The 25,151-nt window shown below is 44.1% G+C and overlaps 1 protein-coding gene across 5 annotated transcripts in view; it reads left to right on the forward strand.

Annotated features, from left to right (window-relative positions):
- Positions 1-1,159: 1,159 nt before the first annotated feature.
- slc7a2 (solute carrier family 7 member 2) overlaps positions 1,160-25,151 on the forward strand; it is a 264,753-nt gene continuing 240,761 nt past the window's right edge. For 3 of the 5 annotated variants that reach the window (XM_085970758.1, XM_085970773.1, XM_085970772.1), the window contains exon 1: positions 1,243-1,356. The gene's annotated coding sequence lies outside the window, so the exon portion shown is untranslated. The other 2 variants (XM_085970771.1, XM_085970766.1) reach the window with 2 other exon arrangements.

The following is a 25,151-nucleotide window of genomic DNA, read 5'->3' on the forward strand; positions in this document are numbered from 1 at the left end:
AAAATATGAGGTTATACAAAGAATAAAAGGAAACAAAGATTGAAACTGGAGAGCTTCAGCACCGAAAATAAAAGTGACAGTTTTATGTTAAAGATGAAAGCTTAGTGAATACAGTCCTCAACAGCAGTAAAATATTTGTAACACTATGTATAAACTCTCCCGGGTTATTTGATTCCAAATTTAGACAAACTACAAGTTAACTTAATTGTTACAGAATATAGTTCTCTTAACAACATACAGCACATTTTATCCTGGATTTTTTGTTTGTTTCACCTCGAGCATACCTATTTTGGATGGTATTGATTTTTCTAAGTTAATTAATACAAGTCCCATGCCATTGCTCATGGGCCAAAATAATGGGACACATGCATGGAAGGTGGTAAAGATGCACGATTGGGCTGAATTTCAACAGCACGATAAAAAAAATCTGAAATTTATATGGAACTGAGAAACCACAGAAAAAGCAGGCAAGAAAAAGAATCATGGTATACTACAAAATGCTGTAAAATGCAACAAAAATGTGCAATAGATCAAAATTCCCTGCTGGAACAGGCCCCTAGAAAATAAATTTTGCAGAACTAATTTTCCCTTTCAAACATTTCTAAATCCACTGTAAAAATTGCACTTTTGTGCACTTGTGGGTTTTTTCTCCTTATAATACAACTGATGGAATATTGGTTAGAACTATAGCTTAAGTCATGGCAAGTTCATGGCCCACTGCACTCCCATTGTAACTACTTTTAGTATATAATACATGAGGCCATCAGTTTTCACCGAAAAAACTGAATTGTGAAATGCAATCTCAAAATACCAATAAAAACCTTGAAATCTAATGTAATAAAATGTCATTTAACTTTATTCAGTGACTTTGGAGGCCTTTATTCAGGGCTGTTTTTCAGTTGTACCTTTGTCTTTTTTTTGAGTTGACAGGTTTTCCATGTTTTAGCATGCATGGAAATACCATGCAAGAAAAATGCACAACTGGGCCAATAATTTAAAGCTCCAAAAAAAATTCACAATGGAAATGAGAAGTCTATTTGAGAGGCAAGGTCACACTTCTGGTTGGATTTGCGAACGCTGCTGAGAGTTGCGAGCACTGACACTATTGCTGCGAGCGCCGCCCCTCTGTCGCCCCCTCTCCCCTGAATGCAGAAAGAATGTGCACGTGGCCCAGCTCGCTCTATATCTTGCAGGAATTGTTTGAGTTCACTTTCGGTCCGACCGCGGAGCAGAGGTAGGAGCTGAAAGAACCGCATGTCCGTCTTTGGAAATTGGTGTCGTGTACTTTTTAAATAAGTTATTATTGCACTTTGGGGAATCGTTCTTGTTATCTGTAAGTGCACTTTTGAAAGAAAAGTAAGTTATTCCTGAATACTTGTAATTCTGTACAAAAGGGGCGACAAGGTGGCTGTGTTTCCACGTTATAAATACAGCAATCTCCTTTTCGTTCCTTGTAAAGTGTTTAGTTGTGTGAGGGAATTGCGACATTGTATACCATTGAGAGTGCCGCGCTCTCCTGAGGAAGTTGTGAATGTAATTTTGATATGTTTACGACTACTGTACAAAAGCAATCTGTGTTACAGTAAACTATTTAAGCACTCAGAAGGCTACGACGATGAATGCATTTCAAACCATATGCATCTTCTTTAGTTACTATTGCCCCACGGGTTACGTACTTCGCAGGCAACTTAGCTCGGAATTGAAGTTTGTGTGATTTTTCACAAATGAACGTCATTGCCATAACACCAGAAATAAAAACTCGCATGTCCTGTGTGTGCATTTTCAATACTTCCAAACGAATTCATTTGACGGTTGGATCTAGAGCAGTTTATTCTTGAATCGGCCCAGGGGGATTCAAGAGATTCGTCCCAAATGACACGTTCAAGTCAAGCAACAATTTTGTATGTTTTTGTATTTTTTTTAATTTTGTATATAAACAAGTTGGTTTATTTTTTCCTCCAACCCATATTTTCTCCCCCATTACTGATTCCTGATTGGAAGTTAGGAGGTGGGCGGAGTGATAATTTTCCGAGTACACACATGTGGTGGGCTAGGTTCCTTGTTGCCAACACATACACAGAAAATTTAGGCAGTAGTTCCAGAAGAAGTGGTTATTCTTGATGTGTGAACCTAGAGGGTGAGTGGCATCCGGCTATTTGTCTATCGGGATGGGGCGGGGGGGCAAGGTGTGCATCACATGGATGCGTAGTCTTGCCCTCACTTCTGGGCGATTGGCCGGTGGAGTGCGCTGGCTGGCCTGCTGCTCATTTCCAGTGGCAAAATGACCCCCATGACTTTGAGGCCCTGACCTCATTTAAATTTGGCAAGCGAGCTTCAGGGCGTCTGATGCAGCTCATCAGATTGAAGCCTCAAGATCGGGCCAGGATGGTCAGCTGCAAGGTTGGTTGAGGTGGGGTGGAGGGGGGGAGAAGGTCGCAATCCTGCTCCTCTGGGGCCAACAAGAATTCAACACTTGCCTTTGGCAGGCCTCTTTTTGGTTCTGCAGCCATGGGGGAAAAAAAATTATAGGACTAAATGACACGATCTCAAAGTACACATCAAATCATAGCCAGAATCTTAAGTAAGCTCAAGAAGAGTCATATACTAAACATCTAAAAATACTGATCGTATAGTACAAGGATTATATGAATAGGATACACTTGGGACCCAATATTTTATAGAAAGTAAACCACTTGTGTTGCAGATGATGCAACTTGCTTGATGTTTGATCATTGTCATTCTGTTTTTTTTCCCCAGACTACCAGTTCTGTCGTGTATCCTCTGTATTTGTGCAATTTGTATTTGTAGTTATTTTTGGTGGTAGTGTGTGTTCAGTAGTCTGTTTTAAGTGGTACCTTTGGTGAAACAAGCTTTCTGTTCAGTATGGCAGAATTGTATTTACAATTTAAATTCAACATGGATTACTAAAAATTGAAGACAAAGTTTAATGTATGCTGCTTGTGAGATCTCCAATGAAGCCAATGCTTCCAGCATGATTGTAAAATGAAGTATGACAGTGGAGTAGAGTGCAATTTGTACACTTAAATGTATACACAAGTGCAAAAAGGAATAATTGTGTGTTCTTTTCTGTTGATTTTAGGTGACTGTAGAAAGGTATTGGCATTAGGTTTAAGCCAGACCTATGTCTTCACATTAGAAACAGATAGCACATCTGCAAAATCTTTTTGAATTGGGGCTGCTAGTACATTGCACCTGCCATTGTAAAATTGACAACATTTGTGGTCAATGTGAAAGGGGAGCTGATGTCATACTGGCCACTCACATTAATCTGGAATCGAAGTGATAGTACTCCTTTTACATAGAATTACATTGAATATACAGCACAGAAACAGGCCATTTGGCCCAACCGTCCATGCTGACAGTTATGCTCTACTTGAGCTGCCAGGACTGTTTGTAACCCTGATCAGTTTCTACCAACTTGTTACCTTCTTTCTTCTCACTTTCTCTCCTAAACCTGGAATATGGCTCTGCTCAAGTGGTCTTTCTTAAGATGTTATCACGATTGGGGCATCACTGTTGAACCTGCTTCAGTCCCCACCAAATATTTCAAACATGTACACTTTCTGGCTGAGCTTACTGTATAGGAATATTTCCTCTTTTCTCTCTATTGGAAGGACATTAACACCAATTGTAGTGCCTCCAGTCTTCAAATATTTCAGCCAATCCAGAACCATGCAACCTGAGTCCTCACCCATGCAAAGTACCACGCCCCGATCATCCCCATCCTCACCATGCTCTACTAGTTCCCTTTGCCCCAGCAAATCAATTTTAAGATCCTCCTCATTTTCAGATCCTCCCATGACTTCATTCCATACAATCAGGAAAATCTTCATAAGCCATACTTCTTGACACACAACCCATTCCTCCGCCTTTGGATTATTGCTTGTTTTTCACTCCTTCGATTCCACCATTGGAATCTAAACATTCAGGCACTATACCATTGCCCTCTGGAATTCTGAACTGAAACTACTTCACCTTGCCACTTATCTTCCTGCTTTCAAAAGCCTCCTTTAAACCTGTCACTGATTGTCCCTTTGGTCTCTTCCTCACATCTCTCCAAATGTTTTCAGTTTCTCCTTGGTGGCCATCTCTTGCTCTTGGTAAAGTGCTCTGCAACATTATTTCTACATTAGTGCTATATAAACATAAATTGGGTTATGTCCCACCACAGACCTAGCTGAGAGTAACTGAGCACAGCTTAGGAATCAACTCTTCTTGGTCTGTATTATCACACTATGGGCTACATTCACTCACTCAGCTATTAAGGAGCTCCAGTCAGCAATTAAAAAAAATTAGATTATTATTCTACCCTTATTCCCTGACATCAGTAACTCATAAATGGCAGTAATTATTTGGTACAAAGTGGCCATTTTTCATGGACAGTGAGGAACAGCAGGCTTTTGATCATCCAAACCCTTGTCCTGTTCTCATGCAAAGTCCGCCCGGGATCACCTGCCATCAAATAACCAATAGATAACTATCAGGAGGAAGAGCTTTGGCTGTGGGTTATTTTTGCTGTTTTGATACCCTAACAAACCTCTGCCTGCACAAAATGTACACTTTTCAATGCATATATTGGTGGAACGAGGAACCTTCCTAGTCTGTATGGCTCAGTACCATGTCATGTCATGCATTTGCCTGCTGACCCATCAAGGGAGTGCTGATGAGTTTTTTTCAGTCACTACTACCAGACCTTATTTTCTTAAAAGAAAATTTTATAAAGCAGGTATTGTACAAGTGAAAGTGATATTGTTACAATTGGAAAGCACAAATGGTGCTGGACTACCTCTTGGAGATAATCTCACTTTTGCCAATGTACCCCACACATGCAGCTTTATAACTGACCTTTGGCCACCAACATGCTAAAATCCTTGGTATAGCGAGTACAATATTGGGCAGCAATAGACATTTAAGAACATTCTGTTTCACTTTGCCATTTCCTTTCTGGAAATTAAACATCTGATGCTGAATGGAACTCATTTGTAATAGCCATATTGACTCGGGGGTGGGGGGGATTTTAACCCCCACACCCCAACCTGGAAACTGGGCAGGCAAGCAGTTAAAATGACTCGTGCGCCATAACCCATCCGATCCCATTGCCGTCCTGTGGGTCCCAATATTATATAAAATTATATAGAATTTACAGCACAGAAACAGGCTATTTGGCTGGAGTTTATGCTGCACACCAGCCTCCTCCCACCCTACTTCATCTAACTCTATCAGCACATCCTTCTATTCCTCTCTCCCGCATATACTTATTTAGCTTCCCCTTAAATGCATCTATACTATTCGCCTCAACTACTCCATGTGGTAGTGAGTTCCACATTCTAGCCACTTCTCTTTTTAGCAAGTGAGAGGGACACCTGTCCAAAGCCAGCAGGATCCTTCTTTAAATATGCAGATTACATTATCGGGGCCCGACTGCAATCTTAACCTGAGGCCTGTGCGGGAAAGCTGTCATGGCTTCTCTGTCAGGCCAAACCTGTCGGGAAGCGGCCGGGACTTCCTCTCAGTATCTTCATATATATATAGTGCCCTATAACGTAGCCTCAGACAAATAGATAAAGGGATAGATTTTGATGCCTGTTTCTGCCTTGTCTTGTCTTGGTTGAGTTGGCCTCTGCAGTCTAGCTTTACTCTGCCAACTTTATAAGGGGTGAGGTCACTGGGTGAGCGCAACAGTGAAATTACTAATTCAAATTCTTCAGGTGTGGGCACTGCACACCGACTTTTTTTGGCCTTTGCCAACATTGTGTGCAGCGCACTTCTGGCTCATAATGAGCGTGCACCTCTTACTCGCCATGGAGGCTCAGGAGCAATGTTCCTGTGAAGCTGCACAGACTTGCAGCGATCTGCAGGTCCCGTGCAGGCCACTCAACAGCGTTATAATGGGGACAAAAACACGCATGCGCGGTAATTTCAATGGGCAGCGCAGCCCCTTAAAGGGGCCACGCACCCAAAAAATTAGCTTAGGAAAAACAGGCACTGCGCAGTCAAATTTCTAGGCCCGAACATTCAGCTTTTTATTTTCATGGGCAACAGATAGAATTGCATAATTTTGAATTTGATGCCAGTATCACCAAAATCCCGTAGGATAGAGTAGGGGTAAGAGCACAGGTCTTCAGTATTAGATGAGGATTTTACTGTAAATGCTAACTGTGTTGCTGGCATTCTCACTCTGCTGCTATTACCAATATTTCTGCTCTGCCTCAGAGGAACTTACTGTAAATGTTGACTGTTTTTCTTGCCTTGCTGCTATCATTGATTCTGGAACAAAAGTGTGAGACTTTCATATTAACTTAGGAACTTACTGTAAATCGCAGCAGCAGAGCAAGAGTGCTACCAGTACAGTCAATATTTGCAATAATCTCCTTACTGTAGTTAAGTTGGACGTCTCACTTACTGTCTAGTTGTTGCAGTTGGCTACTGTTGCTGGATGACTGCTCTTGCTGGCTGTTCCAGGTCTCTGTTCCAGCTCCTGCCCTGTCACTTCATTCTCCTAGTCTCTTCTATTCATCATGTATCATAAGGACAGTTAATATTACTGTTTAGCCAAAAATTACACTTTTTCAAATATACCTTTTTCCGGTACATTGATGACTGTATTGGTGCCGCTTCCTGCTCTAGCCCTGAACTGGAAAATTTCATCAACTTTGCTTCCAATTTCCAATGCTCCCTCACCTTCACATGGTCCATCTTCGACTCTTCCCTTCCCTTCCTCGATGTCTCTATCTCAATTTCTGAGGATAGGATGGCGACCAATATCTGCTATAAACCCACTGACTCCCACAGATTACACTTCCTCCCTTCCCACTTCCTGTAATTCCATTCTCCCAGTTTCTTCATCTCTGTCGCATCTGTTCTGATGATACCACCTTCCATACCAATGCTTCTGATTCGTCTTTTTCCTCAACCGAGAATTCCTCTCCACCGTGGTTGACCGGGCCCTTGACCGTATCCATCCCATTTTCCGCACTTCTGCTCTCACCCCTTCCCCTCCCTCCCAGAACCAGTAAGGGTTCCTATTGTCCTCACCTTTCACCCCACCAGCCTCCACATTCAATGGATTATCCTCCGCCATTTCTGCCACCTCCAGCATGATGCCACCACCAAACACATCTTCCCCTCCCCTTTCAGCCTTCCAGAAGAACTATTCCCTCTGCGACACCCTGGTCCACTCTTTAATCTGCCCCTCCCCATCCCATGGCACCTTCCTGTGCAAGCACAGGAGATGCAACACCTGCCCTTTTACCTCTTCCATTCCCATCATCCAGGGCCCCAAACACTCCTTCCAGGTGAAACAGTGATTTCCTTGTACTACTTTCAATTTAGTATACTGTATTCACTGCTCACAATGCGGTCGCCTCTAAATTGGGGAGACCAAACACAGATTGGGTGATCGGTTTGCGGAACACCTACGTTCAGTCTGCAGGACTCAGCATTGAATTCAACTATTTCAGATCATAACCACTGCTCACATTTTTTCCGGACAGCAGTTGAAGGTAATGATTTTACTTTTGTCATTTTCAGCTCCTCTAGACCCATGTTTTGTTTCTTTACTTGCCCCATCACCACCCCCTTTTGCCTTGCACCATCATCCCTTTTGTCACTTAATCTCCCTTGTCTTCCACCCTATCACAGACCTTCCCTTTTGGTCTTTCCTTTCATCCCCCCCTTTCCCTGCCTCTGTACTTTCTTAAAACCTGTTACATCTCTAACTTTTTCAGTTCTGATGAAAGGTCATCGACCTGAAATGTTAACTCTGTTTCTTTCTCCACAGATGCTGCCTGGCCTGAGTATTTCCAGCATTTTCTGTTTTCTATAAAAAATGTTGTCTCCAGTCCTAACGACCTTTGATCCTGTGATGTTGGCAGTGTTTTTGGGTTGTTACAATGCCAAACAAATCCTGTAGGGGTAAAAATGTCTAGGAATAGCTTAAAAAAAAAGCTTTGCAATTTTAAGCTGTAATTGTGCAATATTTACGTTCGGAGTGCCAGTGAAACCTGGAATGTAATCCCCAAAACACAGTAAAAATCTATGTTTAAAAAAAAAAAAGCAAATTATACTGTCGCTGTAAACTGATAGCCCTCCATATATTTGACAGTACGCGTTCATCATACAACAGAGATCTGTTGCTTACACAGGAATTTGAATGGCAAAATGAGTGGATATGCAAGTTAGCATCATATTTTGACAATCTGAATGTGAAGTTACAACATTAGACTACGAGTAACATTCAGCACAAACAAAGCAAGTGTTAAAAATTGTGGATTGTTATTGTGAATGTTTTGCATGGTTGTAGTATGGGAGAAGATCCTACCTATCCTCCTCTTCCTGCTCCTGATGTGTCATTCTGACTGTTTTCCATGCATTGCAATTTGTGTTCCCATACATTACAATGGATATTGGTGTCTTTTAATTTTCTTTAAATCTTCTCCATACCCTTGAAGGTACTGGGCACAGTTCTATGGGCTTTATTGGAGAGATGTCATTGTCTTTGTCTTTAGAAAGCTGATTACTGAATGTCTCCATAAGAGGAATTCATAGGTTCACAATTGCACTTGGAGATTACTATGTAAGAATGCAACAGATAAGATAATGCCATCAACACATTTGTAAAAAATTGACAAAGTGGCATTTATTTCATAATGTCAAATTGAGCCATACAGAACAAGAGGCCCCCAGGTTTAATCACTGGTCTGTGCTTAGACAATTTTAACAGCAGGTGGGACATGAATTGCCTCAGCGCCTCTGGGCTAGGGAGGGGAGAAAAAACCAGCAAGAAATCCTGACCTTGCTAGGACAGATTCATGCCTGCTTCTGATTTGCTCTGCTCCATTCCCTCCATGGTTGAATATCCTCTGAGAGTCACAATGTTGAGATTCAATGAAAAATGGGTACCTGAGCAAGAAATGGATCATTGCTTTGTGGAATCATACCTCTGCAGGAGGTACTTCCTTTAGGAGAGGAGATGTAAGAAAGAAAATTGCAGGGAAGATTGGAAGAGAAGGTAGAATTATTTGGTGAACTGATGAAAATTGTAATATTATTGCCCAATGATGTTACAACAAAAGCTCTTGCCTGACTCTTAGACTCCATTTTAATTTCACCATGGACTCCTCGGCGTGAGGCCCAAGCCATTTTAACTCCCAGGTCTCATTTGAGTTGTTCAGTTCTGTCTCCCGCCCAAAATCGACAGAAGTGACATGCCAGGAACAGTGCTGCCAGCTGGATGCTGCCAGGAACCCAAGAGAACGTTCCCCGGCATAATGTTACTGCTGGGGAGGGTGGTGGTGTGCAAAGAGCTGCTGGTGGCGGAAGGGAGATGGAGGTTTTGTTGTAGAAAATGATCTAAGTGGCTTAGCAAAGTAAAGCTGTTAGCTGGGCTACATAACCTAAGATCTGAATTATTGGATCACATTGGATACAGCTCGCTCATGGGGAGCCTGGGTACACTGCTTAAAGGGAAACCGCGTTTAAAGGGCTGAAACTGTAACTCAAGTATACTTTTGGTTTGTCAATTCAAAAGCCACAGGGTGACACACACACCAGTCTTATGGAGTTAGTGACAGAAATTCACACATTATGGGATGGAACATACTTGTTTTTATTTTCTGAGGTAAAAAGGCATGTGTGGCAGGCATATTTATTCTTTGATTTGTAGATGCTGGATGATACACAAGGACAAACGTGCAGGCGTTTCACTAAATCAAGTTAACAGGAAACATGGAACAAAGTAACCAATAATTTATTGTTGAGAGTCAGCTGGAAAATCCTGCGGCTGCTGGTTTTTAATGAAGCCTTGGTATGCGGCCTGTACATAAGTGATCACAATAGCAGCACTTGTCAGAATATCAAATAGACTTTGCAGGGCAGCCACAGCAGTATGGTTCTTCAGTCAGTGAACAGACTTAGGACAGGTTCTTGCTCTATCGCCTTCGACAGCAGCTGAACACGTCCACGATTCGTATGCAGAGACATTTGGTAAAAATTACGTGAAAAGGTGATTTTAGTTGGAAGAATAAAAATGACAAGTACACTCCTTTAAATCATACAGGCTAATTGCTGTCAAATAACTAGCTCTACTTTTGTACCCTTAATAAAACCTATAACTGCTGTTCAGATTGATAACAAGTTTGTTATTCTGTGGCTACTAAACTTCAGAAAACAGCTTTATTCATTGTATTCCTTTTGTTCTGGATACTGCAGCCAACTCGCTGAAAGTGCCTCATATTTCATGCGATTCCTACACTGATGTCCTGCAAAGTTTCTCTGGCAGATCTGCCGATGAGCCAGCCACCTGATTTTTTTTTTTAAAGTTAAAATTGTGTTGTGACACCAATTACATCATCGGGCCGTGACTTTTGAATGTAAAGTAGGCCCCTGCCTGCCTGGAGTGGGCAGCCCTCCCGAACGAGATTTTTTGTAAGTAAAAATGGCATTGTGCAGGAACATGTTGGGAATGCGCGCGAGGACCACCAATCGCCATTTTAATTACCCATCCCTCCGTTCGCACCAGGCAGACTAGATTAAAATTGGGGCTTTAATTTCTTCACAATGCAGTTGTCCACTTTGAAGATACTTGCTAAAATAAAAAGGGGTTGAGAAAAGAGGAACTGCAGATGTTGGAAACCTGAAATAAAATCAAAAATGTAGGAAATGCCTAGCAGGTCAGCATTTCTAAATAGAAATGGCAGGTTAATATTTCAGGTGTGACCCTTAGTCAGATCAATAGGGTCTGTTCTTGCCAGATGTTTGCATATACTGTATTCACTTTGTAGAAAGTAGTGATTAGGAGTGAAAATCCTGGCTATTTTTGTTTTTCTCTTTATTTCACATTAGTACCTGTTTCCATGTCACAGTCCCTACATTGTAGCACATTGCACAAATTCTACTTAAAGGAGGGGGAGAAATAAAATAGGTACTGTTTGTTGTAATTGGTAGTATAACACACACAAAACTCAAGTTCTGTAATCTTTTTATTCCTCTTGATGTGTTTGTTAATTGCATAATGTTCCCATTCAGGCTCTTTGTTGAAAGTGTTAATGCCAAGTCACATTGCTCCCTGAAGCATATATATCTATAACAGCACTTCTATTACACAGAGATTCCTAGTACATTTATCGCAAACCGGACAAGTGAACATTACTTTATAGAATGTTATGTCACTCCTAAGGAACCATGCTATAAACTGCCAAAGTAAAAAATAAAAAATCAATGAAAAAAAGCAGTGCTCATATTAAGAAGTATTGAAGTTTTAGAGTTGACAAACACTCTTAGACTTTACACCCTGTTTGCATTTTATTTACATATCATTTTAACAATTCAACACTTGGGGCCCAGAATTCTCTTTCTTTAGATGCAAAATGGTACAATTCTGTTGTGAGTGACTGGAATTAGTGGGAAAACTCAGTTACACCAGAATTATATCTATTCAAAAATCTGTCTGAGGTCGGGAAAAAAGCCCAGGCAGCTCCTCCTAATTCTGGACAGGCACTGGATTTTCCAGCTGTTTGGGGCAGGCGGGCATGCACTAGACACGCACACGTAGTGATGCTTGCATCTGCTTGCCCGATGCAAATTTGGTACCCTCCCAATAACCCCCTCCCCATCAAGGTGCTCTTCTCTGTATGTTATTCAGACAGGTTTATTTATGTTGGGCTGTGGCATGTGAGAGCAGCACCTTTATTTACCTGCATGCAGTGGGCAAGGTAAACCTTTCCTACAAAGTAAAAAAAAAAATACAACACTTGCTTCACTCTCTTTGAACACATTTATTTCTCTTGGAACTTTTCAAATTCATTCAATGGCAAAGTGCAGCCCTCTTTCACTTTCCCTCTCTGATTACAGTAGATCTGTTTTAAAAAATCCCCTTAAACCCAACTCCTGCCTACTGCACCAGTGTGAATTTTTCCATTTCCCACATCAGCTACCCTGGAGGCATGGTAAGAGAGCATGACTGCAGTGACCTGCTGTAACACTGCCATCTGATGGTGTAATTATAACATGCAGTAAAATAAAACCTAATGTCACTTCAGTGTCAATCATGTGGAACATTAGCACTTCACTCAGGGATTTGAACATGGAGGCCTTCCAAATATCTTTGTTGACCGAGTTCCCAAAATTAGAACAAATCAGCTCCACAAATATATAGAATCATAGAAATTTACGACACAGAAGGGGGCAATTCAGCCCATTGTGTCTGTGAAGAAGAGCTAGCCAGCCTAATCCCACTTTCCAGCTCTTGGGTCGTAGCCCTGCAGGTTAGAGCACACCAAGTGCATATCCAAGTACTTTTTAAATGCGATGAGGGTTTCTACCTCTACCTCCCTTTCAGGCAGTGAGTTCCAGACCCCCACCACCCTCTGGGTGAAAAAAGTTCTCAACTCCCCTCCAATCCTTCTACCAATTACTTTAAATCTGTGCCCCCTGGTTATTGACCTCTCTGCTAAGGGAAATAGGTCCTTCCTATCCACTTTATCTAGGCCCCTCATAATTTTATACACCTCAATAAGGTCTCCCCTCAGCCTCTTATCCAAAGAAAACAACCCCAGCCTATCCAAAATAAAAACAGAAAATGCTGGAGATGCTCAGCAGGTCAGGCAGCATCTTTGAAGAGAGAAACAGAGTTAATGTTTCAGATCGATGACCTTTCGTCAGAACTGGAAAAAAGCAGGAAATGGAATAGATTTTAAAGCAAGTTTAGGGGCTGGGAAATGGGGGAGGGGCGCCTATCCAATCTTTCCTTACAGCTAAAATTCTCTAGTCCTGGCAACATCCACGTAAATCTCCTCTGTACCCTTTCTAGTGCAATCACAGCTTTCCTGTAATGTGATGACAAGAACTGTACACAGTACTCTAGCTGTGGTCTAACTAGTGTTTTATACAGTTCAAGCATAAGCTCCCTGCTCTTATATTCTATGCCTCGGCTAATAAAGGAAAGTATCCCGTTGTAGTGTATGTGCCTTTAAGAGCCCCCTGTGTACTGTAATGCTGGTAATGGCCACTCGGGCTATATAAGCCTGTATATTGTGTTGTATCAGTTAGTTCCCCTCCAGACTTTGTTCAGTAAACACCTGTGAAACCAACTCCTGTCTTCAGTGTCTCTATTACACACGGATACAACAGTGGCGACGAATTGGAAACGGACTTACCTGCAATTCGGCAGCACCTCAAGGACATCGATTCCTCTGGCGTCCAAAGTCGAAGAAAATCAAGAAAAAGAAAAAGCTGTGGTTTCACCAGCTAGCCTAGCTGGTGGCAGGTACTGCAATAATCCTTCCTGGGCGTCGGGCTGGGGCTCCAGCGGCTGGCTCTGCAGCTAGGCCAAGCAGTGAAGGTGAAGGCAAGCAGTAACAGACGGGGAGGGAGCACTCGGGAGACGGCCGGCGCTGCAAGCAGGTCGGCGTTCAGACCTAGCAGAGAGAGTCCGGCGGGAACGAGCCTCCACCTGTAAATAAATAAATAAAAAGGGAAACCCGCGGGAAACAGCGTTGTCATCGGCAGCAGCGGCGGGGAAGCGCCATATCTTTTCTACAGAAAAGAAAGAAAAGCGCGGAAGCGCCATTTTTTTTCTAGGATGCCTAAGTCTGGCAATATTGATGCTTTTGATAACGAGATAGAGGATTGGACCACATATGTGGAAAGAGTGGAGGTATATTGCACCGCAAATGGAATAGAAAATGAATCTAATGGGCGCCAAGACATACGGGCTGTTACGAAACTTAATCACTCCAGCCAAACCAAAGGACAAGAACCCTACAAGAGCACTTAAACCCAACACCGCTGCTGATAGTGGAACGATTCAAATTCTTCAAGAGGAATCAACACAAGAATGAAAGTAACGCTGATTACCTCACCGAATTAAGAAAGCTATCAAAGCACTGCCAATTCGGGGCAGGACTAGCAGATTATCTTCGAGACAAATTCGTCTGCGGTCTTCTAAGTGAAGGAACACAGAAAAGGCTGCTTTCTGAAAAAGATTTAACACTGGACAAGGCTTTCAGTATGGCTGTATCATATGAAGCAGCCGCAAGAGGAGCTGCAGAGATACAACAAAAGACACAGGACTTCGGCACCCATGAAATGACACAGGGTTTCGAGAGATGTTATCGCTGCGGCAGATCCACCCATGACCAGAGGGACTGCTGGTTCAAGGACAAAGCATGCAGGCAATGCGGAAAGATTGGACACATTGCACGGGTATGCCGATCTGGACAAAAGAATCCACGGACAGGAAAAAAAAAATCAATAAAGAAAAGTACAGAAAGGTACAAATGATGACGGACAGTAGCTCCGAAGACCAGAAGAGCGATAGCGACTCCGAAAACAAGAGACTAAGCTGTCTCAAATTACATAATGTAATTGCCAAAGAAGATTACCAGACCATTTGGGTTACCCTCACGATAGCAGGGTCCCCAGTTAAAATGGAGCTAGATACAAGATCAGCTCTGACCGTCATAAATCAACGGGATTACGAGCGGCTATTTCCGCATATACCTTTAAAAGACACATCCATTATCTTGAAAACATATACAGGGCAGAAAGTATACCCCAAAGGAAAAATAAGGGTGCCTGTTGTATACAACGGCAAGAAAATACAGAAGTTGTATTTATACGTTCTACAAGATGGTGGTCCACCGCTGTTGGGACGTGAATGGATCAGGAAAATATGTTTAGACTGGCACTCCATTCAGGCACTGACGGTGACCAGTAAGGAAAAAAACGATGATGACGTCATCCCTGAACGATTAAAAGACATCTTGGCCAACGCCAAAGAAGTGTTTCAAGAGAAACTAGGAACCTTGAAAGCCATCACCGCCTCAAAAGTGGAAGATGCGGCAATTCCCAAGTTTTTTAAGGCAAGACCAGTGCCATACGCAATTCGTCCAGCAGTCGAGGCAGAGCTGGAGAATTTGGAAAAGGCAGGCGTATTATCCAAAATAGATTGGAGCGAGTGGGCAACACCCATCGTCCCAGTCATGAAGAAAGCGTTGAATAATGATAAATCTGAAGAACAGAGAAAAATTCGCATCTGTGGAGACTTCAAGGTGACTGTAAACCCGGTCCTTCACACGGTACAGTATCCTCTTCTGAGGATAGAAGATATTTTCGCCTCACTATCCGGAGGGAAACGTTTCACCAAAATTGACTTGGCACAGGCATATCTACAGATGGAGGTTGAAGAGGCCTCTAAAGTATCTCACGATAAATACACACAAAGGTCTGTACCAGTACAATCGACTGGTTTTCGGAGTAGCATCCGCTCCAGCTATCTGGCAAAGAGCTATGGAGCAAGTCCTCCAAGGGATTCCGGGGACTCGATGCTACCTAGACGACATCCTTGTAACAGGAGAAAACGACAACGAGCACCTTGCCAATTTGGAGCAGGTGCTCACTAGGCTGAGAGAACGGGGCCTATGAGCAAATCGCCCCAAGTGCGAATTTTTCCAGAATCCAATATCATATTGTGGCCACATAATTAATAAGGAAGGGTTGCATAAGTCACCTGAAAAAATTGAAGCGGTCATAAAAGCCCCAGCACCTGAAAATGTTTCACAATTAAGGTCGTTCCTGGGATTAATAAATTACTATCATAAATTTTTACCGAACTTGTCAACTCTACTGCACCCTCTTAATGAACTGCTACAAACAGGAGTAATTTGGAAATGGAGCGAAGACTGTAAACGTGCCTTCCATAAATGCAAAGGCTTGATCACGTCCAAGGAAGTTTTGGCTCATTACAACCCATCACTGCCAATCAGACTGGCATGCGATGCATCCCCTTACGGCGTAGGAGCAGTATTATCGCATAAATTCCCTGATGGCTCGGAACGGCCGATAGCTTTTGCGTCACGCTCATTGAACTCAGCTGAGCGTAACTATGCCCAAATCGACAGGGAAGCACTCAGCCTGGTATGGGGAGTGAAGAAATTCAACCATTACCTACACTGATAAAAATTTACCTTGTTGACTGACCATCAACCCCTCATCTCCATATTCAACCCTAAAAAGGGTGTTCCCATTATGACAGCGCAAAGGCTACAGAGGTGGTCCCTTTTACTAGGGGCACACCAATACAACATAGAATACAAAGGATCAAAACAGCATGGGAATGCTGACGGGTTATCGCGCCTACCATTGCCAACGGTAGAAGAAGCACCTACCGTAGACCCAGTGGAGATTTTCCACTCTACCATAGTCGAATGTCTACCAGTAACAAATTCTGCCATTGAAAGGGAAACTAGAAATGACCCGACTCTCTCTCGAGTCTACGATTTAACAGTGAAGGGATGGCCAGCACATGGCGAACCACTGTTGCCAGCATTCTCGCAAAGAAGAGAACAGCTGTCAGTGTGCCGAGGAACCTTGATGTGTGGATCCAGAGTGGTGATTCCACCCAAACTCCAGGATAAAGTTCTAAAGGAGCTTCACGAGGGGCATCTGGGTGGAGTGAAAATGAAGAACCAAGCCAGGGCCTTTGTATGGTGGCCAGGTATCGATGGAGACATCGAAGAAATGACCAAGAGCTGCCTAGGATGCCAGAAGGTCCAAAACGCTCCACCACAAGCCCCTCTACATCCATGGGAGTGGCCCTCATCTCCCTGGCAAAGGGTACACATCGACTTTGCTGGTCCATTTATGGACTCAATGTTCTTAATCGCGGTGGATGCACACTACAAGTGGCCGGAGGTAATAAAGATGTCCTCCACCACCACGGAAAAAACCATCACAGTATTAAGGACCATATTTGCCAGGAATGGGCTGCCTGAACAGATCTGTTCTGATAATGGACCACAATTTGTGTCCGAAGAATTCAGGAAGTTCTTAAAAAAACAATGGGGTTAAGCACTACACGTCCGCCCCATACCATCCCGCCACCAATGGATTGGCTGAAAAGGTTTGTCCAGACCTTCAAGAAGGCCATAAAGGCCATGGGTAATGAAGACATAAAACTTCAGCACAAGGTGGATAACTTCTTGTTCGCATACAGGAATGCAACACATATGGTTACAAACCAAACTCCCGCCATGATGTTCTTCAATAGAAGCCTAAGATGCCGGCTGGATTTGATCAAGCCCAACATCAGAAGGGACGTGGAGAACCGGCAATTTCAAGGCATGAATGAAAGGCCAACTAGAACCTTCCAGATAGGTCAACAAGTTTTGGCCCGGGACTACCGTACCGAGAAATGGCAGCCTGGAACTATCTGCACACGACTAGGGCCGCTGATGTATACCGTGGACATCGGAGAAAGCATAATAAGGCGCCATGCTGACCAAATCATAGTCATCCGGAAAGGGACAACCTACACCACAACTCTATACGCCTAATGATGAAGTAGAGATACCCATATCTACCTCCGATCCGGTGATACTGGAACCCGATGAACCCGACACTGGCATTCAAGCCGAATCAGCCTTGCCAAAAGAACCTACTACACCACCAGAAACTACTACACCACCGAGGCGTTATCCGGACCGAGTCAGGAAGCCTCCAGAGAGACTGACTTGTAATTAATTAAACTGCAGCAATGTGTAGATTATTTTTCTTGTAACATGTAATTAATGATTACTTAAAATATTATGTACTGGTTGGCTAAAAGAGGAGGAATTGTAGTGTGTGTGCCTTTAAGAGCCCCCTGTGTACTGTAATGCCGGTAATGGCCACTCGGGCTATATAAGCCTGTATATTGTGTTGTATCAGTTAGTTCCCCTCCAGACTTTGTTCAGTAAACACCTGTGAAACCAACTCCTGTCTTCAGTGTCTCTCTTACACATGGATACAACACCCGTATGCCTTCTTAACCACCTTATCTACCTGTCCTGCTACCTTCAGGGGTCTGTGGACATGCACTCCAAGGTCCCTCTGTTCCTCTACACTTCTCAGTATCCTATCATTTATTGTGTATTCCCTTGCCTTGTTAGCCCTCCCCAAATGCATTACCTCACACTTCTCTGGATTGAATTCAATTTGCCACTTTTCTGCCCATTTTTCAGTCCATTGATATCTTCCTGCAGTCTACAGCTTTCTTCCTCACTATCAACCACACAGCCCATTTTTGTATCGTGCAAACTCTTTAATCATGCCCCTTACATTGAAGTCTAAATCATTGATATATTACACAAAAAGCAAGGGACCTAGTACTGAGCCCTGTGGAACCCCAGTGGAAACAGCCTTCTAGTCACAAAAATATCCGTTGACCATTACCCTTTGCTTCCTGCCACTGAACCAATTTTGGATCCAACTTGCCACTTTCCTTTGGATCCCACGGGATTTTACGTTTCTGACCAGTCTGTCATGTGGGACCTTGTCAAAAGCCTTCTTAAAATCCATGTAGACTATTCAAATGCGCTACCCTCATCGACCCTCCTTGTTATCTCCACAAAAAATTCAATCAAGTTAGTCAGACATGACCTTCCCTTAATAAATCCATGCTGATGGTCCTTGATTAATCTGTGCCTTTCTAAATGATGATTAATACTGTCCCTCAGAATTTTTTCCAATAATTTGCCCACCATCGAGGTTAGGCTGACTGGACTGTAATTACAGGAAACGTTCTGGTATCTGGCACTGACTGGACCGAGCTGGTGCCGTTAGATCAAAACTGCTGTAGAAACCAGCGCTAATGTTAAAACATACGGAGCTCAGAGCTCCGTGTGAAGCAACAAACCCTGTTGCTTAGCAACAGCTTCAAAACAGTCGGCGCAGCTTGCAGGCGTCTAGCTGAAGCTGTTGCTTAGCTACAGAGACGCTTGCAGAGCCAGGACCGGAGAAAAGAAGCAACGAAAAGAAAAAAAACTTATCTGAACCGACTCCTGAATTTTGCCGGTATATAGAGCTTTCCGGACATTTAACCTCCGGATAAACGAAAGTTTCCTGTACTCGGTCTATCCCAGCTCCCTTTTTAAACAATGGTACAACCTTAGCAGTCCTCCAGTACCACACCTGTAGCCAGAGACGATTGGAAAATGATGGTCAGAGCCTCTGTTATTTCCTCCCTGCTTCTCTTAACAGCCTGGGATACATTTTATCTGGGCCTGGCGATTTATCTACTTTCAAAGATGTTAAACCCCTTAATATTTCCTCTCTCACTGTTTATCTCATCTCATCTCATATATTTCACACTCCTCCTTAACTACAATGTCTGCATCGTCCCTCCCTTCTGTGAAGACAGATACAAAGTATTCATTAAGAACCATACCCACGTTTTCTGCCTCCACACACGTTACCTTTTGGTCTCTAATAGGGCCTTCTCTTTCTTTAGTTGTCCTCTTGCTCTTTATGCATTTACAAAACATCTTTGGGTTTTCCTTGATTTTACTTGTCAATATTTTTTCATGCCTTCTCTTTGCTTTCCTAATTTCCTTTTTAATTAATGCAAAGTTGAAGCCCATGGAATAAAAGGGACAGTGACAGCATGGATACGAAATTGGCTAAGTGACAGGAAACAGAGTAGTGGTGAACGGTTGTTTTTCGGACTGGAGGAAGGTATACAGTGGTGTTGCTCGGGGATCGGTTCTCAGACCACTGCTTTTCTTGATATATATTAATGACTTGGACGTGGGTGTACAGGGCACAATTTCAAAATTTGCAGATGACACAAAACTTGGAAGTATAGTGAACAGTGAGGAGAGTGATAAACTTCAGGAAGACATGGGCTGGTGAAATAGGCGGACACGTGGCAGATGAAATTTAATGCAGAAAAGTGTGAAGTGATACATTTTGTTAGAAAGAATGGGGAGAGGACATATAAACTAAATGGTACAACCCTAAAGGGGGTGCACGAACAGAGAAACCTAGGGGTGTGTGTGCACAAATCGTTGAAGGTAGCAGGGCAGGTTGAGAAAGCAGTTAAAAAGGCTTACGGGATCCTGGGCTTCATAAATAGAGGTATCGAGTACAAAAGCGTGGAAATTATGATGAACCTGTATAAAACACTGATTCGGCCCCAACTGGAGTATTGTGTCCAATTCTGGGCACCAAACTTTAGGAAGGATGTGAAGGCCTTAGAGAAGGTGCAGAAAAGATTTACGAGAATGATTCCAGGAATGAGGGACTTAAGGGCATATAGGGTAGGATAAGGCAAAAAAAGAGCTTGTCAGATACAGAGTGCTAAATACTGCAGAAAGCCTACAGAAGTATAGGAAGTGCAGGGGTGAAATTAAAATCATAGAATCATAGAATGGTTACAGCACAGAAGGCGGCCACTCGGCCAGTCAAGCCCGTGCCGACTCTCAGCTAGTCCCACTCCCCCACCTTTTCCCCATAGCCCTGCAATTTCTTTTCCTTCAGATACTAATCCAACTCCCTTATGAAAGATAAGATTGAGTCTGCCTCCATCACCCTTTCAGGAAGTGCATTCCAGATCTCAACCACTCGCTGCTTAAAAAAGTTTCTTCTTATGTCACCTTTGGTTCTTTTGCCAATCACCTTAAATCTGTGTCCTCTGGTTCTCGAACCTTCTGCCAATGGGAACAGTTTCTCTCTATCTACTCTGTCCAGGCCCCTCATGATTATGAACACCTCTATCAAATCTCTTCTCAATCTTCTCTGCTCCAAGGCGAACAACCCCAGCTTCTCCAGTCTATCAACATAATTGAAGAATTTCGATCGCCTAGATGGGTCGGAGAGGAATTTCCCAGATGAGGGACTTAAGAACATACATAAGAAATAGGAGCAGGAGTAGGCCAATCGGCCCCTCGAGCCTGCTCCACCATTCAATAAGATCATGGCTGATCTGATCCTAACCTCAAATCTTCTATCACTCTGCATCCACCCGAACCCATGTGATCTCCCGGGAGAGGCGAAAAACCAGATAAAGACCCAATGGCCAATTTGGGAGAAAAAAATCTGGGAAATTCCTCTCCGACCCATCTAGGCGATCGAAATTCTTCAATTATGTTGATAGACTGGAGAAGCTGGGGTTGTTCTCCTTGGAGCAGAGAAGATTGAGAAGAGATTTGATAGAGGTGTTCATAATCATGAGGGGCCTGGACAGAGTAGATAGAGAGAAACTGTTCCCATTGGCAGAAGGTTCGAGAACCAGAGGACACAGATTTAAGGTGATTGGCAAAAGAACCAAAGGTGACATAAGAAGAAACTTTTTTAAGCAGCGAGTGGTTGAGATCTGGAATGCACTTCCTGAAAGGGTGATGGAGGCAGACTCAATCTTATCTTTCATAAGGGAGTTGGATTAGTATCTGAAGGAAAAGAAATTGCAGGGCTATGGGGAAAAGGTGGGGGAGTGGGACTAGCTGAGAGTCGGCACGGGCTTGACTGGCCGAGTGGCCGCCTTCTGTGCTGTAACCATTCTATGATTCTATGATTTTAATTTCACCCCTGCACTTCCTATACTTCTGTAGGCTTTCTGCAGTATTTAGCACTCTGTATCTGACAAGCTCTTTTTTTGCCTTATCCTACCCTATATGCCCTTGACATCCAGGGGGCTATAGATTTGGGAGTCCTATCCTTTTTCTTTGTGGTAACATATTTGCTCTGAACCCTCACTATCTCCTCCTTGAATGCCTCCCACTGCTCTGACACTGATTTACCTTCAAGTAGCTGGTTCCGGTCCACTTTTGCTAAATCACATCTCAGCTTAGTAAAACTGGCCTTTCCCCAGTTGAGAACTTTCACTCCTGGTCTGTAACATACACTTCCTTTAACAGTTACACAGTACTTTGCCCCAGTCATAGCAATCCCCCACATTTTATTCCAGTGCTGTGGTATTCTGGGAACCCCAGTTCAATTCTATCAAACAAGGGTACAATTCCTGCAGTGCTGCCAAAGCCCACGACTGCACCCTCTAGTGCTTTTAAACTCCTACCAAAGGGACCAAAAATCCTTAAGAGGAGGTGGGGTCCATTCTGGCATAAGTGCTGGGATGCACTTCCCCTGCTAATGTCCTGAAAATATGCGGGGTCCGTGTTGGTATCTTAATTTGCTAGCCTCATGCTTATGCCACCAGGAGTCACGTTTAATAATTTAAAAATCCTTGCCCGCGCTTTGAAGGTTCAGGCCACGATCCTGACCTGGGTCCCCAGGTGGGGCCTAGATGCTGCTGTTGACAGCCTGGGGTGTACTGTTGCCGAGGGCCAGAGATGTGGGGAAACTCTGGGCATCTCCATGTCTCTGCCTAATTTCTTGCCCATTCCGTCAGAGCTATGGCAGGAATATGTCAGCAGAGTTGCAGAACTTTGGCTCTCAGTTACCTACTTTTAATCTGGTGCCTGTTGTGTACCATTTTGCTGTGTATCCTAGGCTTTATGGACAGTCTTGACCAAGTGTAGTTATCAGGTGAAGCAGAGTTACAGAGTGAGGGATAACTGGAGCAGGGTGCACAGACATAATTCAGCCCCCATTTGAAATTCATGCCTGGCCTTACTTTTGATATAATGCTTTGTTTTTTTTAATTTTATAGTTAAATAGCAAAACTTATGCCAATTTGGGAAGTAGAGGAGAAGAGTTGTTTGCAGTTTAGGAGTTTCTTGACAGTACAGGCTGAGGAGCCAGGAGATGCAAAACTGAGGCACTACGGAACGAGAAACTAATTACAGTGTAGCAAGTTTTATATAAGGTGGTTTCCATTGTGGATATTATGTGGACAGAGGAATTTATAATGGAGAAAAGTTAACACAACAGTGTGACAAAGACATGACAACAGTAAATAAGGTTTTGTGGATGGGAAGTGCATGCAGATGTAATTTCAGTATTTAGATATATTCATAGAAATTCCTACGGTGCCATTGCAAACGCAACAGGACAGAATGTCTGTTCACAGCTCTGTCTCTACCATGGCTCCCAAATCCCAGGGATAGGGTCATTTACATGTTAGGGGCCAGTGAAACTGGTCGAAGAGTGAAGGGCGCACCCCATCCTAAAATGGCAATTGGAGTCCTAAGCACGTCATAGGATCCTGATTTGCATATTATAAGGGGCTACTACCTTAAACAGGCAGGTGCTTTGGCCGCCCAGCAGTACAGCTCAGTCTTAATGGGAAGGTAAGTCTACTGACCACATTTTGAAGCCATTACTGCCCTTGACCACCAATTTCAGCAGGTTAAAATTGACTGCTCCATTTCTTTTTGTCAGTTATTAATAGGAATGTTTTCTCACTATCAACATAACACATAATCAGGTGACAGCTAGAGGCTATCTTTTTATTGAGGAAAGATACTTTTTGTGTCGGGCTCTCCTCGTGCCTCTCTCATCTTGATACTGTGGTAAACCACTGTCATACCTGTCTGTGTCTGTATGTGTATTCCACTAGGTACAGGTCTGGACATGCCTCGGCTGACTCCTCCCACTATTCCAGGTATATAAGTGACTACCTCCCAGTCCCTTAGTATTCTGGACGGGTCGACCACTCGAGACAAGACCTTCATTCTTTAGTTAATAAAAGCCTGATTGTTACTCGCTCAACCTCAGTCTTTTGAGTAATTGATGGCGCATCAATTTTATTAACTAAATTTTTTATAATGGAGAAGATCCTCACACCAGCATGCCTGGACCTGGACAGTCGGGAAGCGGACGCTTCCACCAAGTTTGCTCACTGGCTCACGTGCTTCGAGACATTCCTGACTGCCTCCACTGCGGTCGAAACGGATGCGGACAAACTGTCTGTCCTGTTCTCCAAGGTGAACCACCGAGTGTACTCAGTCATCCGGGACGCGACCTCGTACACAGCCGCCCTCCAGCTCCTCAAGACCCAGTACACGCGCCCTGTGAACGAAGTATATGCTAGGCACCTTCTGGGGAGTCGCAAGCAACAACCTGGGGAATCGACTGAGGAATACCTCTAAGCACTGTCCGTGCTTGGCCGGGCCTGTGGGTGTAAGGCGGTAACGCCCACTAAGTACACGGAGGAACTGATCCGGGATGCCTTCGTAGCGGGCCACCGGTCCAACTACACCCGACAGCGACTGCTGGAGCAGAGTGACCTCACCCTCGACAAAGCCTCCGACATCGCACTAACGCTGGACGCAGCCTTCCGGGGCATGGATGCCTACTCCTCTGCACCGTGGACGCCGCGGGGAACAACAACCTGGGACACGGTAGGACAGCCCCATAGCACCGTGCCACCCCAGCCACAGCCCAACAACGGCCCAACTACCGCAGCAGTGTCCCAAAGCCAGACAGCAGTATCCCAAGGCCAGAAATGCTACTTCTGTGGCCAGGCCAAACACGCCAGAGCGCGCTGCCCGGCGAAGAATGCGACCTGCTCGGACTGCGGGGAAAAAGGGACACTACGCCAGCGTCTGCAACAGGTGGAAAGCGATGCGTCCGACTTCGCTCTGGCCGCCACCCTTAATCAGGCAGGGAGACCTGTGGCATTCTTCTCACGAACCCTCCAGGGCCCAGAGACCAGACACTCCGCGGTCGAGAAGGAGGCCCAGGCTATCGTGGAGGCTGTGCGTCATTGGAGGCACTACCTGGCCGGAAAACGATTTACCCTGCTCACTGACCAGCGTTCAGTTGCTTTTATGTTCAACAACAAGCAGAGGGGCAAAATCAAAAATGACAAGATCTTGAGGTGGAGAATCGAACTTTCCACCTACAACTACGAGATCTTGTACCGGCCTGGGAAGCTCAATGAACCCCCAGATGCCCTATCGCGTGGCACCTGCGCCAGCGCGCAGATCGATAGGCTGAGGGCCCTCCACAATGACCTCTGCCACCCGGGGGTCACCAGGTTCTTCCACTTCATCAAGGCCCGCAACCTGCCTTACTCCATCGAGGAGGTCAGGACCATGACCAAGAACTGCCAAGTCTGCGCTGAGTGCAAACCGCACTTTTATAGACCAGACAGAGCCCACCTGATAAAAGCCACTCGCCCTTTCGAACGCCTGAGCGTCGATTTCAAAGGGCCTCTCCCCTCCTCCGACCGCAATGTGTACTTCCTCAACATCATTGACGAGTACTCCCGGTTCCCGTTCGCTATCCCCTGCCCGGACATGACCAGTGCCACGGTCATTAAATCTCTGAACAGCCTCTTCACCCTGTTCGGTTTCCCCAGCTATATCCATAGCGACCGGGGCTCATCGTTTATGAGCGACGAACTCCGCCAGTACCTGCTCGCTAGGGGTATAGCCACAAGCAGGACCACCAGTTACAACCCCCGGGGGAAC

The sequence above is a fragment of the Somniosus microcephalus genome, chromosome 2 (genome assembly GCF_052327205.1).
Source record: "Somniosus microcephalus isolate GS21.2 chromosome 2, FLI_Smic_1.0, whole genome shotgun sequence".
NCBI lineage: Eukaryota > Metazoa > Chordata > Chondrichthyes > Squaliformes > Somniosidae > Somniosus > Somniosus microcephalus.